Here is a 20,123-nt window from a genome sequence, read left to right as displayed (position 1 = left end):
AAATAAAATGTTAATGTGAGGGGGGGAAAAGCAGATAATTTATCTCTTTCAATAACAATTATAATCACCTTCACGCTAGATAAAATATGGAATGTAATTTCCAAGGATGACTAGAAAATGTATTAAAACTCAGATTCTTGAGAAACATACAGGACTCCATTTATGCAAACACAGCATGATTTTACAGCGTAAACGGAGCACAGCCCCAGGCTCCACTTTCCAGGAAGTCTTCAGTCTTCCCACAGTATTTAAAATATGTAAAATATTATGCTTATTTTTTTTCAGTTGTAGAATTTAAAGGTATAAAATTAGAAGTGAGAATAAACTATTAAACTCCCCGTTTTTGCTTTTACACCTTTCTTTAAAAATCACATTCTAGACCTGCAATATTACTCAAAAATAAAGTACAGAAACAAAACATATTTTTAACTTCCATCAAACTGTATGCATAAATAAGGGAGTTAATGTTTTTGATCCAAAAATTCGTTAGCGAGTTTTCAGACAAAAAGCATGAATTAGTGTTTTAGTGATTTTATTATTTTCACAATGATCTCTGTCTATCCGAGAGTGGCGATTTTTCCATCCACAACATCTGTCAAACTTCCAGATTTTCTAATTTCTGTATTTAACATATCTGCAACCACGTAACGAGTTGTTTAGATTTCTGGTAAAATTAGACAACCGAAAGTTGTACTTTAGATGAAGTCCATAACAGCTTTTGATGAAAAACTGTATTAATATGCATAAGTAATCCATAATTTTCTAATTATAGTACATAAGCCTACCAACGGGAACTTTCCAGAACTGTTAGTTGTTAGATTTTGGCTATAATTGATGAACCGGAAGTGATACTTTGCTTGAAGATCTGGACAGATTTTCATGAAGAAAAGACTTCTCGAATTTGGTATTTAAAACTCGTACATGCATATACGATGCACATACAGTCACGCTTGAGAACAATATATTACATTTTGTCTTCATATGATAAACCTGAAACTATACACTGGTGTGGAAAAATTAAGGACGAGACGGTTTTTTCAATATAATTTTGTACAAAAGCTTTCCAAATCAACACATTTAATACCGTACGATCCCCAATACGTAAGAACATGAGTAATGTAAGCAACACTTACTAAAAGAGAAATCAGAGGAATAAAAAGAAGCTTTATTGAAAAAGTAGCATGGAGCGCAATGCGACTGAAGGCCGAAACATCCCTGTGATGGGTGTCCAGCAAGAAACATCCGGTCTTTAATAGGGGATATGATCTCCTTTGACTGCTAGGCAGGTTTCACAGCGTCTGCCCATGCTGAGAATGAGGGTGTCAATGAGTTGTTGAGGCATTGCTGCCCATTCGTCTTGCAGCGCCAATCGAAGCTCCGGAATCGTTACTGGTGGTAAGGTACGAGCTACCAAGCGTCTGCCTAGAAAATCCCATACATGCTCGATGGGATTGAGATCCGGAGATCGTGCCGGCCAATCCATACGTTCAATATCCTCACTCTCTAAGAGCTGTTCGGCAGCTACTGTGCGGTGACATGGTGCATTGTCGTCCATGAAAAGGAACTGCGGACCCATAGCGCCTCTAAAAAGACGCACATATAGAAGAAGAATCTCGTTACAATAACGGGTCCCGTTGACTGAACCTGCGTCGAAGATGTGAAGGTCTGTACGACTACCAAGCATGATGCCTCCCTAAACGAGAACACCGCCACCTCCATACCTGTCCCTTTCAATGATGTTCGAGGGATGATTGCGGCTTCCCCGCTCTCTCCAGATGAGTATGCGATGAGAATCGCTACTCAGACTGAATCTGCTCTCATCTGTAAGGAGTACTCGTCTCCATTCCTTGTCTCTCCAATTCCGGTGTTCCCGGCACCACAGAGAACGCCTTCTCCGATGGGCAGGCGTTAGAGGTACACACCGTACAGAGCGTCGTGCAAACAGACCACCACCGTGCAGTCTTCTGGCAACGGTAAAACGCGGTATCGGTCGTCCAGTCGCCTGTGTCGTGTGTCTAGCGATTTCTCCCGCTGTCTGCCGCCTGTTTCTTTTGGCCTGTAAGGCAATATACCGATCATCTGCGGGTGTGGTTCCTCGTGGACGACCGCTACTAAACTCCCGGACAGCTGTTCCTGTAGTTTGAAATTGTCTCCAAAGTCGTGAAACGATGCTGTGAGCAATTCCGATTTCTGCAGCCACACTTGTCACACTACGGCCTTCCTCCAACTTCCCCATTATTCGACCTCGGGTAAAAGCATCCAGATGTCGTCTAACAGATTGATTATTCGCCATTTCTCGCTGAGGCAGCAACTCGGTGCGATTTTAACTGCTATACGGCATGCAATCTCTTTGCCAGAAATACTGATCATACACCGACAACATGCTTTATATTACTCAGACACTCCCCCATTACGTCTACCTGCATATCTGCACATGTGCTACCGTACATCACCTTACTTAATCTCCTGATTGGTCTTTCTGTCCGCTCTGCCTCTTCGTTCAGCTGATATGCTAATTTTTCGACTTCGTCCTTAATTTTGGCACACCAGTGTATGTTACTTAGAATTTAGATGGTAAATTTTCACTGAAAAATATAGAATCACTTTAATAAGAGTTTAGTCTAAAATCATGCAGCGTATATTAAGGCTATTTCCATTCTACCTAGACAAGATATTTATTTATAGCATGCCTAGCTAGAATAGAATATCATGCAGCATATACGTAGCTTTAAGGCCTTGATATAAATAAATATCGTGGGCTAGATAGAGTAGAAATAGCCTTAATGCATATATGCTGCATAATATTCTATTCTATCTAGACTTGATATAATTGAATATAGTGTCTAGACAGAATAGAAATAGTATTTCTACTCTAGGTAGAAATACTATTTCTATTCTGTTTAGACACGGTATTTATTGTACGAGGGCATTTCGAAAAGTAAAGATACAATGGCTCGCATTCCTTAAAAAAATATTTATTTAGAAAACGTCAGTTACATCTTATTAATTGGATTATTTATTATTTTTCGACATAATCACCCCCGTTATCGAAACATTTGTTAAGTGAGTGCACAAGCTTTTGTATCCCACAGTCATAGAAGGTTGCCGCCTGTTGGAACCCAGCGCGCACACAATTTCCTGTACCCTAACTTGACAGTCACAACTTCACAAAGAGTTGTCATTGACACTTCCGGTATGATCTGATGCAATTCTTTCAATTTGAGACGTCTATTCGCACGAATTGTTTCCTCTGTTCTCTGAAGAAGGGCATCAGAGATCACAGATGGCCGACGTGTTCTTTGTTCGTTATGAACATCGGTCCTACCTTCAGAGAAATGACGACACCATTTCGTTACATTTTGTCGATTCATAATGTTCCCATAAACAGAAACGGGCTGACCTTTTGCATGAAGAAAACGTATGACGAAGCGCACTTCGCATTTGGCGGGATTCTGAATCGGCGCAGCCATTTTAAACACGACCTACTCCAACCAGAATCAACGTTGAAATGCTGAACGACCGCGAGGAGAAAGCTAACGGTTCAAGGTTAACACCTGTGTTGCCAACTTGCTCACCAAAACTTTTCTTTTCCTCTGGCGTACGGTGTATCTTTACTTTTCGAAATGCCCTGGTAAAAGCTACTTAAAAGGAATATAACATGAATTAATCCTGAAATGATGCAGTCCACAGGGATTTATACAAGGAATGGTCCACAGGGATGATATGCAAGTACATAGTGACAAAGACAAGACCCAAGCCTATTCATTCTATTTCTTTTTCCCTCAGTAGAAGTCACCGCATATAAGCTCAATCCATATATCTCGGTCTGTAAACCTAAAAACACCGTATTTACGACGAATATATAGGTGAAATGTATTCAGGCCTGTGTAAATTGCTGTGAGGCCTGGATGTCGTCCACGTGTGGCCAGTTTGAGACCACTGCCCTAACTAATGACTTTGCACAACGGTGGGGTGACACTTGCGCACATGACAGTTTAGCACAAAGGACATTTGCGGATATCATCCCTGCAGGAGCGAGAAATTTTCTAACAAGTGCAACAAGTTATGGACAGCAAGTGACCATTCCGCACAGCCTGTGAGAAACAATTACAAAATCGGTTTTATTTACTGACAAATTTAAACAAATCGGCCTTATTTACTGACAGGACGTTTCTTAAAAAGTGTCGATTCCTACTCTGACCGCATATTTTTCTCGTAGAATCTTCATGCCTGCGCGCACGATTTCTCACAAACCATTTGTGAGAATTTCAGGAAAATTTGATGAACTGTATAAACCCTAACTGGATTTAAAATGAGCTACTATATCTGTCGTCTAAATAGATTTTAAAAATGATCTTTAATTCTGCTTAAAAAATATGGATACTGAAGTAACAAAAAAAAAAAAAAAAAAAAAAAAAAAAACTTTTTTCATAAGAAAATACATTCTATTATTTTTAACATAGGTCATTTTAACTGCACATTAGTTTTCGATTTTTTTTCGGGCGGAGGGAGTGGAACAACAAAAAAAGAAGAGCTAAAAATACTGATTAATTTGAATAATGCTGTAAGGAAGAACATATTACAATATTATGTGAACGAACGACAAAAAAAGTTATTTTATTTAAAATATTTTAATAATTAGAATATTTAAAAAAGTATCACATACATCTTTAAGAATATCGAAATAAATATAAAAATTTCACGTTCACAAACCTGCTATAAAGACATTGAACTTGAAAATGTGTTGTAGTTTGGAGATATTTTAAAAGCACCTGACCCCATAAGCCATTTATTATTCTTGACACATTAATACAAATATAAGTATTTTGTTAAAATCTGTATTTAACGCTCCAGTAGTTTAAAATTGTGTAAAGCAAATTAATAACCCACCGTTCCAAGTTATCGAAAGATAATCAAGAAGATGCGGTTTTGTGCGCAACTTCCACTAAATAAACTTTAGAAAGGCTAGTATTATTCATCCAGCAAGGAATGTTTCTTGTCCGTAAATGTCCCTGCTTTTCAGTTTGTGCGCAAGTGCCACTAAATCTGCACAACAGCCCGCGTAATAGTAAAAAACTGTCGTTAGGAAACAGTTTACTACTTTCCTTCAAGCTGTTGAGCTTCAATGGATTTTAAAGAGACATCAAATTGCCAGACCAGAACGTAGACTCTGTAATTCTAAGCAGAACGTAGACTCTGCTTGGGTTATCACTATATAAAAGCAGAAAACAAGTGATGAAAATTTATGAAAATAACAAGAAACTTTTTATGGAAATGGAAAGGTTTCTCCAAAAGGCTTTTTCACAAAGAATTGTCAACCGGTGGTAAGCAAAGAACAAAGTATTTTTAAACTACTAAATTAAAAAAAAAAAAACCAACATCCTGATTGATTTTTTTCTCTAACGCTCTTAAATTTATGCGATCTGAGCTTTGTTCAAGAGTGGTGATGGTAGTAGCACTTTGTAGTGGTGGTGTTAAAGGTTTTCCATTTTTGTTTAGATGGTAAGCGTTAAAAGGTTGAGAACAGCTGGCCTAGTGCACAGTTTGATCTACTAAGCAAGACTCTACGTAGTCGATATTAGTTACTGAAGGATATCAAACGTCTAAAAAAGCGTTCGTTGCACATTTCTTCGCTCCTGATGTACCTGTTTGCGATCAAAATCGATAGAGTCTTGACTAAAATCTACGTCAGACACAAGGTTGTCTAATTTTATGCTTTACTTTAACGGTTTCTTTTCTGTCTTAATAAGCTGTTAATTGTCTGCTTTATCAATAAATATTTTCGCAATCAATGAGATCTTGATTATGGCAATCGATAGGCAGTGAATATTTGGCTATCAACCCCGTACCTTGATCATCATTGATTCCCTTTAAAATTTTATCGATTCCAGGTGGTCAATACTTCATGCACTACATGTAGCACAGCATCTTATTTACTATGCGATCAAATGTGATAAGATTAGCGGATAACAAGACTGACTCGTGATTAAACTGTTTAATACCTCCAGTTATAAAACATCACTGTTTACTCATTTCTTTTAAATATTAGGTGTACGGCATAATTCTCCCCAAAAAATTATCTCACAGCAAGGAAACAAGGAAATAACTTTCAAAGATATGAAAACACTTTTCAATGCGTTTGTTTTTAATTTTATAAATCTGGGCCATTTTCGCAAAATCAAATAACATTAGGAAATTCCAAATGGTCCTGTTCAGTTTCTTAAGATCAAAGCGGAAAATTCTTTTATCAAAGTCTAAATAAGTAATCTGACGGGGAATGTTGAATTATACTTTATATTTATTGTTACAATTTCAGTACTATTTATTGTAGATATGTTTCATTAAATTCCCACTATAAACTATTTCAAAAGACATAATATGTAATTACCTGAAGACCGTAAGTAGTAAAATGGTTAAATAAAGGAAAAAAGTTTCGTTTCGCATAAATAAATTTTAAACAAACTATACAGTTGTATCTGTATCGTATACTCTATATCGGTGGTTTTACTCTATATCGGTGGTTAATTTGCATAGTCAAATTCCACTCGGGCTAGATTCACGATCTGAAAGTAGCTGACGGGCAACAGTTTTAAACAGACACAAAGAAACAAAATTCTGAAAGATATTTCAGATTTTACATTACGCCAAAAGGGACTTTTTTTAACCCTTTGTATGTTACCTTTATTTATTAAACATCACGTTCTTCGCACTTAACCCATAAAATTCCATTCAACAGCAATATCGCAAAATAATTTAAAAAAGAGCATATCTTTAGATTTTCCGATACACAATCTCGCGCGCTGGAGATTAAAGATTTTTTTTTTTTTTTCCTCCAGTGTTGCCATTGTTTGCTTTGAAATCGTTGAACTTGTTAATCAAAAATTCGTTAAAGTTTTACAAAATGTGAAAATAAATTCCAAACTTTGGCTTCCAGATGCCCATATTCGGGTGGAAACGTACGTTATTCAAAATTTGATGGCTCTAGATACCGTTGTTTTATCCCAATATGAGACACATACATTCATGCAGATTCTTCATTATTTAATTTCTTTAAATATAACACAAAAGACTCTAATATTTGGTGGCAACAATTTGAAAAGTTATTTCAGATTTAAAATTTTAGGATATATCATAATTTTCTTCATTTTATTATTATAATTCTTTCTCAAGTTAACTAATTATTTGTAAAAAAAACAATTACTGGAGTATTATCTGAATGATGCGCCCTAAGTGCCTGCCATGTTTTCTTTCTCAATAACTTTACCACACCAATAGCTTTATTTTCTCAGGGCAACTTTAAAAATAGTATTGATTATATATGCTTCAGAAAAATTTTTTCAAAATATTTTATTCATATTGTTACGAAATGTACAGGCGCTGTAAGATGGCTTTACCGCAAAGCAGCTTTAGGGTTGCCATAAAATGGCAAAGGAGGGCGGGATTGCCTCATTTGGCGATAAATCGCTCATTTGGCGACAAAATTGGCGATATGCCATGGACGGATGGAGAACCTTCTGGAACGAATTCTTACCAGTTTAGCCCAGAATGTTCTCGAACACAACCCGAAAGCTATATAAACCCTGCTGGTCCGCAGTCGGTTAGTGTGTGCCTCGTCTAGCGAGCTGATAGTCAGTCATTGAGCGAGTGTCTCGAAGTTTAGCGCCGAGTTGGTCGTCGAGTGCATCGCGAATTAGTGCATCGCGAATTAGTGCATCGTCGAGTTTTGTCTTAGACTGTGCTGAGTCGAGATCTATACGCTTGTGTATCGTCGAGTGCATCTCGCGGAGAGTCTCGAGAGTACGTGGAGTTCCGGGAACGACCGAGCAGAGTTGAGAGCTGTACTCGGGTGCTTTGCTGTGAAGCTGTGTCCACCGTTATTGCCTGACAGTGTGAAGGCTGTGTCGCTGAACGTGTCAGCGTGTTTATAACAGTTCGACGACTGTAAAAGTGATTTTGAAGCTATCTGATTAACATTGGTAAATAAAGTGTGTTTCGATACTTCATCAAGTGTCGTCTTTATTCACTCCAAATCTACTAACCCCGTGCGAACGTGAAGGAAGAAAATAACGTAACAACTGGTGTTAACCTCTCGAAGCCGGCTGGTACAGCAGTTGTACCAGGAGAATGACTTTCTCAGACGCCGGCATTGGTACAACTGTCGTACCATCCATGCTTTCCCCATTTTAGAGAATCGCCTATCTGTGGATCTCTGGGTGGTCTATTGTCGCTGCTCAGAGTAGCCGCTGGCTACGCATTATTTCCCTCTTCTTATCAGTTTGGCTACATTTTGGCAAAAACTGCAGGTTTCGTCTCGCGCCAATATACTTGAAAATTAAATACAGGCCATCTCTTTCTCAATCTGTCTCATAATTTTAATGCTAATTTTTTTAGTACTGACTTTTGCTATGATTAAAACGTCAGCGATTTTGCACGCTCTTTAAGCATATTTAACATATTTAATATATTTTAAGCATATTTAACATATTTAATGTTTTTAATCATAACAAATAAGAATAGATTAATATTTTAGATTTAATGCCCTTCTAGAAAATAGGTAAAACCGCTTTTATCGTTTACTTCCTTTTCATACTTATGAATAATAAGATTTTATTTTGACATTTTTTTTGTGGAGTGCATAAAACCCTTAAGAACTGTTAACTCTTTCAAAGTGCTTCTATTATGTAGGCAATTTTGTCTGATTTATCAGGAGATAAATAAGAGACAATTGTATGCATAATAGTTTTTGTGATTTTCATTCATTCAGTGATTGCTTTCAATGATTTTCATTGATTGTAAATTAAATATAATCAATTTATCTTTAGACCCTCTTTTAGGATGAGATCTGCCAAAAAGTATTTAAATATCAGTAAGGCTCACGTTACTTCTAAATTTAATCAAAATATCAGTTACATTTTATAAAATTTTGGGCCAGTTTTATTTGCTGAAATTCTTATACTCCTCAAGAGATAAAGGGAATTAAGACAAGTTAATAAAAAAATATCTTTAAAAAAGGTTGTTATTTTGTCTGTAATAAGGTATATGTCAACTTACTATTAAATATATTAAAATTAGGATTGGATTACGGAAAAGCACGCGAACGCTATCTGCTTAAGGAGATGGATGCTTTCGTGTAAACATTAAGAGAAAATTGCTCGCATTTACGTTCCTGGTGGAAAATTCCACATGTAATCAACCCGCTCTTCGGTATTGATTGGATTAATTTTGTTCGCTTACTGAATTACATCAACGCACACAACAATTACCTGTATAAGGGGAGTTATGCCTTCGCGGAGGACTTTCTAAGAGAAGCTGGCTTGCATTTACGTTACACAAAAACCGTGAATCCAACTATTTAGCCGGGATTCAAACCCAAGCGAGCTACAAGTGTTCAGCCACCTTTACCGCTCTACTGAAGAGCCTGTAAAAATATTGATAAAGGAAAAGTATTGAAATAACCGGTTTAATTTACTAACCTACGTATATTTCTCAATCGACAGTAGATAAATTACGCATATGAGGGGAATTATTTGTGAATAAATAAACCGTATTGCACTTTTCTCCACTATTTCATATTACGATGGAATTATTGCATTTCAAAGTTATTTCTCATGAATTAATTTTGCTCTTCATGATTTTTGATATTTTCAAAGAGAAAATTCAACACTTTAAATAAAAAAATACACGAGAAGATACTTTATGCAAAATTTGGCGTAAACGGTTTTCTTAATTTTGCTTTGAAAATATTCCAGGGTAATCGTTTTCATTACTGGAAGAAATATGAAAAACAGATTTACTATATTGTGTCAACACCCAGTATTTCCTTATTCTTTTGAAAACGTGAAAGATTACTCTTTCTAAAATAAATTAGAAAATATATTATGTGCAAATAGAATATTCGTTGAAAATGAAATAGACTTCAACTTTTGGATATTACGATGGTTTTAGACGAAATTTCTACCTATGAAAAGAAATTGACGTATAATTAATTCTTCATGAACATTTAAAACTGTTCTCAAAATTCTTTTGATGATTGCATGTATAGGTCACGGATTTTTTTCTCTGCTAACATAAACAAAAGCCAATTTTACAAAGAAAAATTCTCGTTAAAGATATACCTTCTTTGCCTGATAGTCCAATGTAATATTTTTTAAAGTTAAATGATTAAACGCAACCAATGTATCTCGGATTTTGATTTTTATATTATAATAACAAAATTATCGAAAAAAGCAGATTTAAATCTCTGTTATTGTTATGTAAAGCTTTATTATTGCTGTAAGTTCATCTCAAAATCTAATTGTATTGAATCTCAATCTAATCATCATCTAATGGTAATAAATATTATTATTATTATTTCATTAAACTAGTCATTACCAGTATTTTATTAATGAAAATATGTTATTAAAAATCGCATTCCGGCCTGCAGACTTACAAATCTAGTTCGTATTTACTATATTTTATTAAATTTTGTTCTCGCTTTCTAATTTCTAATACGAAAATACGCGAATATAAATGAAGAGTGAAAACAAAGTTAAAAAATTCACAAATTATTTACGAGATTGATTAGAAATAGTGAGTGAAATATAAACACTGCATACATTTTGTTCTAAATAAAGTGTGCACTGGATATGCATCCAGTACTGCATATTTATTTATGCACTATTTATTTAGAACTTCATTTAAATGAAAGCAAAATAATCATCGAAAAAATTACAATTCTAGCAACCCCTCTACTATGGGACGTAAGCGTCCGACAAACATGTAAATTTTACTTCATCCATGGAGGGGAACTAACGACTTTTCTCATTAGGAAAATGTCAAAGAGGGGGCAAAACTGTTTCGGATCGCGCCGGTCTGAAGGCTATATTATGAGAATTTCGACCCGCTTTTAGAAGGATAAGAAAGAAAAACGCAACAATATTTTTATACTGAGGCAGAGATTTTGATAGCATATGTACTTTTCCCTATTTTTTTCATTTTTTTTAGTGCTTTAAATCTTTTTTTTTACATTTTTATAGCATTCTGGGGCATTTTTAGAGTTTTTTAGACATTCCAGAGCATTTTGAAGCTATTCTAGTAATCAAACTTAAAAATAAAATTGCTCTTGAAATACCACTGTCTCACCTCCCATAAAATTCATTGTGCTAGGATTCGGGAATTGTCAAAATGAATATTTCCGTTGAAATATCATGCCCGAAATTTTTCGAGATTCGAACACTTCCTTTACTTTGTAAAAGGAAGTAAAAACAGACCTCTTATTGGTTTGCTTTGTCAAAATTTTATAAAAATTAAGCAATACTTTTAAAGTTTACCTCGATGATTTAGGCTTTTGTAATTATTTGTTGAACTTCATTCTTTCCTAAATTCTAGTCACAGACCTTCAGGTGCTTTTCGATTGGACTGCTGAACGGTGGCATAATGTTTCTAAACTGTTGAGCTAAATAGGGGGAGAAAATAAATAAACATTTAGAAGGTGAAATGATGCTAAACTTTGTCTTTATATAAAGACTTGTATTATATAAATGTAAACAACAAAACAGAATTTTTGCATTGTGAGGTAAGATTCTAGTTGCCAATTCTTTTAAATTAATTTATTTACTTATTACTTTTATTACGTGCTCCGCCATTACGCACTACACATAAATTGAAGAATACCCCGTAGAGGAATTTTTAAGGATATCTGCCTCGATCCACGTTACACATGGGGAAAACCATGTAAATGGTCATGCAGCCAGCCCGTTCGCCGGAATTCTACCAAGTTTCTTTAAAAATTCTAGCATACGCTGAATATTTGTTAAAAGAATTTTCAGTTTTCTTATTGTGGCTAATCTCACTTGTGTGACCTAATAAAGAAACAATATCTTTGTAAAGGAACACAAAAATGCGTCTGTCGTATGTATTAACCTCGAGCAACACATAGGTGACAGTACGACTTTGTTCAGTTCCACACCGGCTCTGAAGGATAACACTCCAACGGATGGATACGAAGGTGTACCGGTCCTCTTTCCCTGTCAAATTTTTTTTATAGCTTTAGTTTGCAAAATATCGATTCGTAATACAAATAAACGTTTGTTTTAATTATAGTCTGTTACTTTAAAATAGGCAATTCAAGGCCGTTGCTATCCTTCCTTATTTGCGATCGCATTATGTATCGTCATCATTGGGCAGCACTTACTATTTCTATCTTATCTGAGACTAGGTTTATGTCAGCTTTCATTCCTTCGTTTTTCATGCAGCGAATTGAAGCGGAAAGGGAGTGAGGGGAAAATTAGGTAGCTGGAACCATCTGTTTGCAGCTGCCGTTGCTATGGTTACAAGGTAATCCGGGACGTTTAAAGGACTCTGAAGTTCCTAATTGAAAATAGCAGATTATAGCAGAAGACGGAAAGTCGCCGAAAATAAGTAAAGTTATCTAGTCAGATAAATACGAAAGCAGCATCGAAATTGGCTTTTAACACTTGTTATTATAACTTAGTCTGCATTTCTGTTGGAGTTGACAGGAAAAGCAGAAGTGCAAGAAAACCTTAACGTACGAAATAACGCGTGTATTATAATAAACCTTTCATGCGTATTTATTAAAGAAACCTAAAATAATTATTTTAAAATATAAAAAATATAAAGTATTAAATTTATAATATTACTTTGTAAAATAATTTATTAATAGGATGTTTAATATATATTAGTTAACATATTACTTAATATACATTTTATATATATGTATAACTTATTAATATGTTATAAAATGCAGCTGTTTTTGAATTACGTTTATTGCATAGAAGAATTTTCTTTTCTTTTTTACCATATTGTATCAAAAGATATTTCTGAAAACTTTTATTTTACCATATTAAAATAAAATAAAAAAATTTTGATTTTTGTTTGCGTTAAATTAAATACCTAACTTTCTTCTAATCAAGTGAGTGTAAACTAAGTTTTTTTAACTGAAGTTAAGTAATAAAATTAAATTTTTAACATATAGTTTCTTATATATAAACGGCTTAAGTGTTTGTCACCGATAATTTATTGGTTGCTTGCGTAAATGTACTAGCCAACGGGTGTACAAGCCAAAGTTGCCACGGCACAGGGTTGCAGTTTCAACTGAGACGTAAACAATTTCCTGTAAAACTTGCCTTTGCTATGAGCATCCATAAGCCTCAGGGCCAAACGCTTAAGCGTGTTGACATTTTTTTATCTGAGCCTGCATTTGGACACGGTCAACTTTATGTTGCCTGTTCAAGAGTTCGTGAAAGAATGGACGTAAAATTAAAAATAATGGATGGTCCTCTGCCAGGCGATCTTAAAAATGATGGAAAGATCTACGCAAGCAATGTTATGTACAAAGAGATCTTTGACATGTGAATTAACATTTCATTATTTAAATCACCTTTATTGATTGAGCTAGCGGTGGCTCTTAAGTGATGTACCGCCAGTGGTTTCCTTCATTGCACTCTACTTTAAACAATTAAGCAAGTAGAAGGGGGGAAACCCCGTGGGGCAGAAAGCAAAGGGGCGTCCTTGCCGCCTACCCTGGGTAATTCAGTTTGAATTAGCAGACATATTTGCGGAAAACATTTTAATTACAATTTATAATATCTAGAATAGCGGTCATTTCGTATGACCGCCGGGCTTTCTAGTACATATATAATATATGCTCCTTTATCATATTTTAATGAATGAAAACTTACAAGTTCCCAAATAAAGTAATAATAAGTTTTATTTACTTTTCTTCACATAAGAAAGATAAACAAACAATAAACTTTTTAAAATTTAGAAAGAAAGATCTGAAGGCTATCAGATTTTATATTACACCCAAAGGGTTGTTTTTTTAACGATTTGTGCGTTACCTTTATTTATTAAATATCATCTTCTTCGGACTTAAACCATAAAATTCAATTCAACAGCAATATAACAAAATATTTAAAAAAGCTTACCTTTAGAATTTTTCCGATACACAGTCTCGCGCGGTGGAGGTAAAAATGTTCTTTTTTTCGTACAGTGTTGCCACCGCTCGCTTTGAAATCGTTGAGTTTCTTAATCAGAAGTCATAAATGCTTTACAAAATATGAAATAGATAATAAAACAAATTCGAAATTTGGATTTTCCAGATTCCCATATTCGAGTGGAGACGTACGTTATTCAAAATTTGGTGAATCTGCGTATCGTTGTTTATCGTTGTTTTAGAACAGTGAGAGAAACATACCTGCATTCAGCCAGATTCTTCATTATTTAATTTCTTTAAATATAATATAGGGCTCTAGTATTTGGTGGCAACAATTTAAAAAGTAATTCGCCGCTTGTGGTGAATCAACGCAAAATGCAAAAACGAAATTTATAGCCCTTTTGGGCAAATTACCCCTTCGGGCTAATGAATTATGCTAACTCATTAAATGCATTTATTTATTTTTCTTTTTGGTATGTGTCTATCTACATTTACTTTAATTATTAAATCAGAATATTGGTATGGAATTTCTTTGTGTTGTTCATATTTTGCTAATTCTTTGTTCATTCTGCTATTCAAATACTCATATCATGTCTATTTTTTGGATGTTTCTAAATTGTATCTGTGTTGTCCATACACACAAAAAATATGTAATAAAACTTAACGTACAACACATTTTTGTTAATCTATGATCATGCCTTACCTTTAAAAATCTTTAAGCAGGATTTACCATATTTTCTGCGTATCTCGCGTATTCCTTACGTACCCCCCCCCGATGTTTTATCGCTTAAATCTAAAAATTTCAAAAATATTCGAACAATTTTGCCCTTCCACGATGCGTTTAAAGAATTTACACTCCTAAATTTTAGAATGAAGTCTTCTACGTAGGGACTGTTTTCGTCTTACTAACAAAGATAAACCCTTGCGAAATACTTTCGAAGGTCACGTCGAACCTTTAACTTCTAAATTTGGAACTTCGTGCCAGGGTAACACAAGAACCAATCCATCACAACGAAGCAAACACGAACTACGTTAGGCTAAGAATTCATAGAGTCCGCTGCACATTCATCTCCTCTCACTATTAATTGATGATTTGAGTCTTGAGGAGTAGCAGAGACAACAATAAGAACGGGCGAGGTCCAAGCTACAGGAAAGTAGAAATGAAGATATCTTATTAGATATTTTCATGCTAATATTATTAGGTATTCTTATGGAAATGCAAGTTTCTTTAAAAAAAAGTATTATTCTGATAGTTGCCTGTATTTTATCTGTGACTATTTTTATTATGTTTTTACCGTAACCGCGCGTTTCGGAACTTGAATTATTCGCATAATTTGACCATCTTGTTTGTCGCATAATACAAAAATAAAATAAATAAGTAAATATTAAAAAAATATTATAATAGACAAAAAATATTGTTTTTTTTTTTTTTTTTTTTTTTTTTTTTGACACCAGTTGTTACGTTATTTTCTTCCTTCATGTTCGTACAGGGTTCGTGTGGATTTGGAGTGAATAACGACGACGCTTGATGAAGTATCGAAACACACTTTATTTAGCCAATATTACAGCTCCAAAACACTTTTACAGTCGTCGAAGATCTACTATAAACACGCTGGAACAATCAGCGACACAGCTTACACAGTGGAATGCAATAACGGTGGAGATAGCTTCACTCCAAATCATATATATTTACTAAATAAAATTGATTATATTATCTCCTAAGATTAATTATAGTAGAATGATCTGAAAAGAGTGAATCCATACTTGCTAAGTTCTATTTCGAAGGATGTTTTTAAGTAACTTGAATGTAAATTGTTAAAAATGTTTAACGGGGACTGGAATTAAATCATGAATAACAATTTTAAAAGGAATAAATTAAAAGCAAGAATTAAATGCAAGTAATCATTGACATTGATCGGAAATTAGTTGACTTTTCAAGGGGAACAAACCAACTCCCGTTCAGTGAACAATAATTAAGAAATAAATACGAAGGTGTTTCGTCCTTTACACGAGCAATAAGGCGATGCCAAACCGACAATTCAAGTCAGGCCAAACATTTCTGTGAATAGAAGGGAACCAATGCAGAGATCCAAAGAACTTATCCCGATTAAGTATTTTAGCTAATTCAATTTTGAGTGAAAAGCAATTGCAGTAAAAGTGATATCACTCGAGTAAGCATACCCTACACCCTCGTGTTTATGCATTTCAGTTCAATATTATTTGTAAAAACTGAACATTGGAAATTGATATATTATATATATGAAAAAGAATATGTAAAAAATTAAATTAGCAGAGTAAATTAATTTCCCTTCTCTATTCTAAAAATAGCAACATCTATTCGCACTGCGTCGTTTGGAGAAAAATCTATGTCATATGACTGTTACGTAATTATGATGATGTAAGCGGAACTAAAACTCTTAACAGCCAATAATAATTTTACAGCAATATTAACTATCCAATCAGAATGCTTTGAGAACCAAAACTAACTCAGTCTGACTTGAGATTTCATCCTGAACATTACGCACTTGCTTGCCTTTTCTTTTTTTGCTAGAAAGTTATCGAAAATGTAAGCCTTTTGGAACCGGCACATTTAATGTGCCGACTTGTGTGTATCCGCAACATGTTGCTAAAAATAAAACTGAAGATTTAATCTGCCTTCGCCTCCAATTTTCCTGGTCATTGAGTTTGAATATATTACAATCCTGCTCCTGAATATATTACATATGTAATTTAAGAAAGGGTAACAAACTAAAAAAGACATATATATATATTTATCAGTTTTTCGGGCCACGCGACTTCTCCGAAGAACAATATCACAAGAAAGAGACCAATAAGGCAGTCCAAACAAATTAACCAACTTCTTTTGTACTGTACAGAAATAAAAAATAAATATAGCATATGTAATACAGTAAGTATGAATGAAATTTTATGATTTTCAAGAACCCTCTTTTTTACGAGCACTCGGTTATAACGAGCAAATATCGCGGCCCCTTCAAGCTCGTTATAAGCGAGTTCGACTGTAATTTTATTGAAGCAATATTTTGTTAATTAATACTGATGATCGGTCGTTGGCCTTGAAAAGATTAAGGAACTTTCTCCACTGCAGAGCTTTCATCGCATTTTATTTATTTATTAACACCAGAGTTGGAATAAGATAGCTATGAGTCATGACGACATCATTAAAGTCTAGTTCAAATATGATTCACCCTTTGGAAAATCCCAATGAAAAATATTTTCCAACTATGTAGATAAGACCTTGCATGCTTCGTCTAAAGAAAGCAATCTAATCTAAATGAAGTAATATTCCTCGTTAGTCTCACACTTTCTCGAGCGTCTTTTGAAACCCCTCATCACTTTCTGCCAGTATAATAAGATTTCTTCATTCCTATGGTGTTACTTGACCATTAGTTTCTTTAACCTGTATACCAACACTTTAGTTACGTTATTAACACAAATGTTAACTAATGCATTCCGTCTTAAGTTTCATTTCATTTGTAGAGACATGTTCATGCGAGATATTCCTTGAAGATGGATATAAACTTCGAAGGATCGTACAGTCAGTGTATCAGGTTCTGTGTTCCTCCTTACTTGCTTCGGGAACATTAAATGTCCTGACTCGGAACAGGGAGCTTACTAAAGCTATGTTCAATAAATTTGGGAAGTAGACAATACACACAGGAAGGGTCTACGAAACCCTTTATTTTTCTCTCTTTACAATGATTTCCGGACTTCGGAATACAGAGAACAACCACTTGTGGTCTGAACGTAAGAATATAAAAATATTAACTAAACTCTAACTAAACTTAACTTTGGATTAATCAAACAAGTGCCTACTCCAAGATTGGCCGTATATTAGCAAAAAGCCGTATGTAGTACAGAGAACTGCTAACACTACGATACGTTTAAAATTATCAAGAGGATTAAACCTCTGGCCTTGAAGGCAACCAGCAACCGAGTAAAACTACTATGGCAAGCGGCCTGCTCCTAATAGCTCCTTCCTCTCTCTTGCTTGGCAAAAAGCCACAACTTAAGTACTTGGCGTTCGCAAGACAAATTTACATAAATAAGTTAAAGCTTTTAATTCTGGCCGGAAGTAGAAAATAAGAAGTGATAGTAAAGATTTAAAATAAAATAAACGTTAGTAAAACTTAAGATCCTTACAAGTGTTCATTATAGTTTATTTTCAAACTATAAAGTGAAACTTCCGCGTATATGCTGAGAATTTTTAATATTTTTTTTAACTATTAAAAACTGGTTTCGGCTTATAAACATGTTCAAAATTATTGGCAAAGAGTTTGACCGAAAAAATGGTTAAATAAATGAAAAAAGTATTATTTCAGTTTTATTTAACGGTACGGTACACTAATCGAATTTTCTTAATATCAGTCCAGAAATATTTGTAAGATTTCACGGAGATCCCTTTCTGTTAAAGGTCCAGCTCGGTAAATATCATTGTCTTTCATTTCATTGCCAACATCATTGCTGTCAGCCTAGTAGGTAATATCCTCCTTCCATAGCTTTCCCCGGCGAAAATCTTAATTCTTAGCTTAACAGAATATATGCAATCCTTTCCTGTCTGGGAATTTTCACTGTATAGAAAAGGATTTTATTTTATCTTAGCTGTATTTTACTCGTAAAAATGAGAAAGGCAAGAAAGTGTGTGTCCCTCGTTAAAATTTAGTTACCGTAACTGAGAACCAAGTAAAATTCACATCACTGTTGCCAAACAGTCAAGTATCGCGCATGTCCAGAAGATAAGAGAAAGATAAATTATTGCTGACAAACATGCCTTTTCACTCTAATTGCATTTTTATTTGGTGCTCTCGCCTCTTTTTTTTTTACCCAAAGGAGCAATTTGCCCAGAAGGGCTATTAATTTCGCTTTGCCATTTTGCGTTGGTTCACTATAAATGAAAGTACACTTTTTCGAATTGTTGCCACCAAATCCCTGCATTATATTTAAAGTAATTAAATAACGAATAATCTGCATATATGTATGTATGTTTCTCGCACTGTGAAAAAAACAACGGTACCTAGAGAGATCAAATTTTGAATAACATAGTCCTCCATTCGAATATGGGCATCTGGAAGCCCAAATTTGGAATTTGTTTTATTATCACTTTCATTTCTGTCAAACATTAAAGAATTTTTTGCTAAAAAACTCAACGATTTCAAAGCGTGCAATGGCAACACTGTACGAAAAAAATACTTTTTTATCTCCAGCATGCGAGACTGTGTATCAGAAATTCTAAAGATATGCTGTTTTAAATATTTTGTAATATTGTTGTTAAATTGAATTTTATAGTTTAAGTGTACGAAGAACATCATATTAAATAAGTAAAGGTAACACATAAAACTTTTAAAAAAATGCCCCTTTGGGCGTAATATAAAATGAGAAAGCTTTCAGATTTTTTTTCGGGTGGGGAATTGGAAGGTAAAGTTAAATTAGGCACTCATTTTTACCTTATGTCTAACCAAGTTATACGATCAGTTATTCACAGTTTCTGCCACATATACATCGCGTCTCCAAAAGTTTTTTCTGACTGGTCGTTGACATATACTTCCGGTTACAAAAATGCTTTAAATGATGCAAATACTCATAAAGATATGAATTTTACAAAAATTGCGAAAACCAACTTTTTACATTTTCTTTCGATCCGTATATGTAGATTTAGAAATATTTTGTATTCGTTCTTAAAAAATTAGGCGCCAAAAGTATGATTCCGATTCGACAAAAACTAACCGAGATATTTAATTCCAAAATTTCCAATTTCTGATGTCGAGAATATAGACAGAGGGTGTTTGCCCATTATTTAGACGATTTTCATTGTATTTGAAAAAATATTTTACCTAAAATTCTTGTGTTTTAAATGCACTATTTGATAACCCTTATTCTTCACTACATTTTACTACCGTAATTTGCAAGACATAAAGCCTTTTGTAGTATCGGAAGAGGTATTATATCTCATATCTCGAGAAAATCTTTCCAATGGTTGCAGGTAGACGTTTGCACAATCCACTTCTTAAAAGTCCATAAGCACACAGATCCAAGCAAAAATGCCAAAATATGAATATGCCATTTAAATAATTTTTGTATCGTATTTGTTGCTAAAACAAAGGATATTTGAGGATTTCTGGGGACATCACTGTCTAGTTGAATAATATGTATTAATGTAATGTATGTATGCATG

The 20,123-nt window shown here is 34.3% G+C and overlaps 1 long non-coding RNA gene across 5 annotated transcripts in view; it reads right to left on the bottom strand.

Moving 5' to 3' along the window:
* LOC118183387 (uncharacterized) overlaps nucleotides 1–20,123 on the bottom strand; it is a 332,908-nt gene that overhangs the window by 231,678 nt on the left and 81,107 nt on the right. For 3 of the 5 annotated variants that reach the window (XR_015040168.1, XR_015040164.1, XR_015040165.1), the window contains exon 2: nucleotides 11,310–11,434. The exons of the other annotated variants lie outside the window; for them this stretch is intronic. This is a non-coding gene — a long non-coding RNA (uncharacterized LOC118183387). The remainder of the gene's footprint in view (nucleotides 1–11,309; nucleotides 11,435–20,123) is intronic. 5 annotated transcript variants of the gene reach the window in all.

This window comes from Stegodyphus dumicola, chromosome 3 (assembly GCF_044657685.1).
Source record: "Stegodyphus dumicola isolate Sdum_Otavi_A_Nest chromosome 3, ASM4465768v1".
Classification (NCBI taxonomy): Eukaryota; Metazoa; Arthropoda; class Arachnida; order Araneae; family Eresidae; genus Stegodyphus; species Stegodyphus dumicola.
This window is presented reverse-complemented; position numbering and strand designations above follow the sequence as displayed.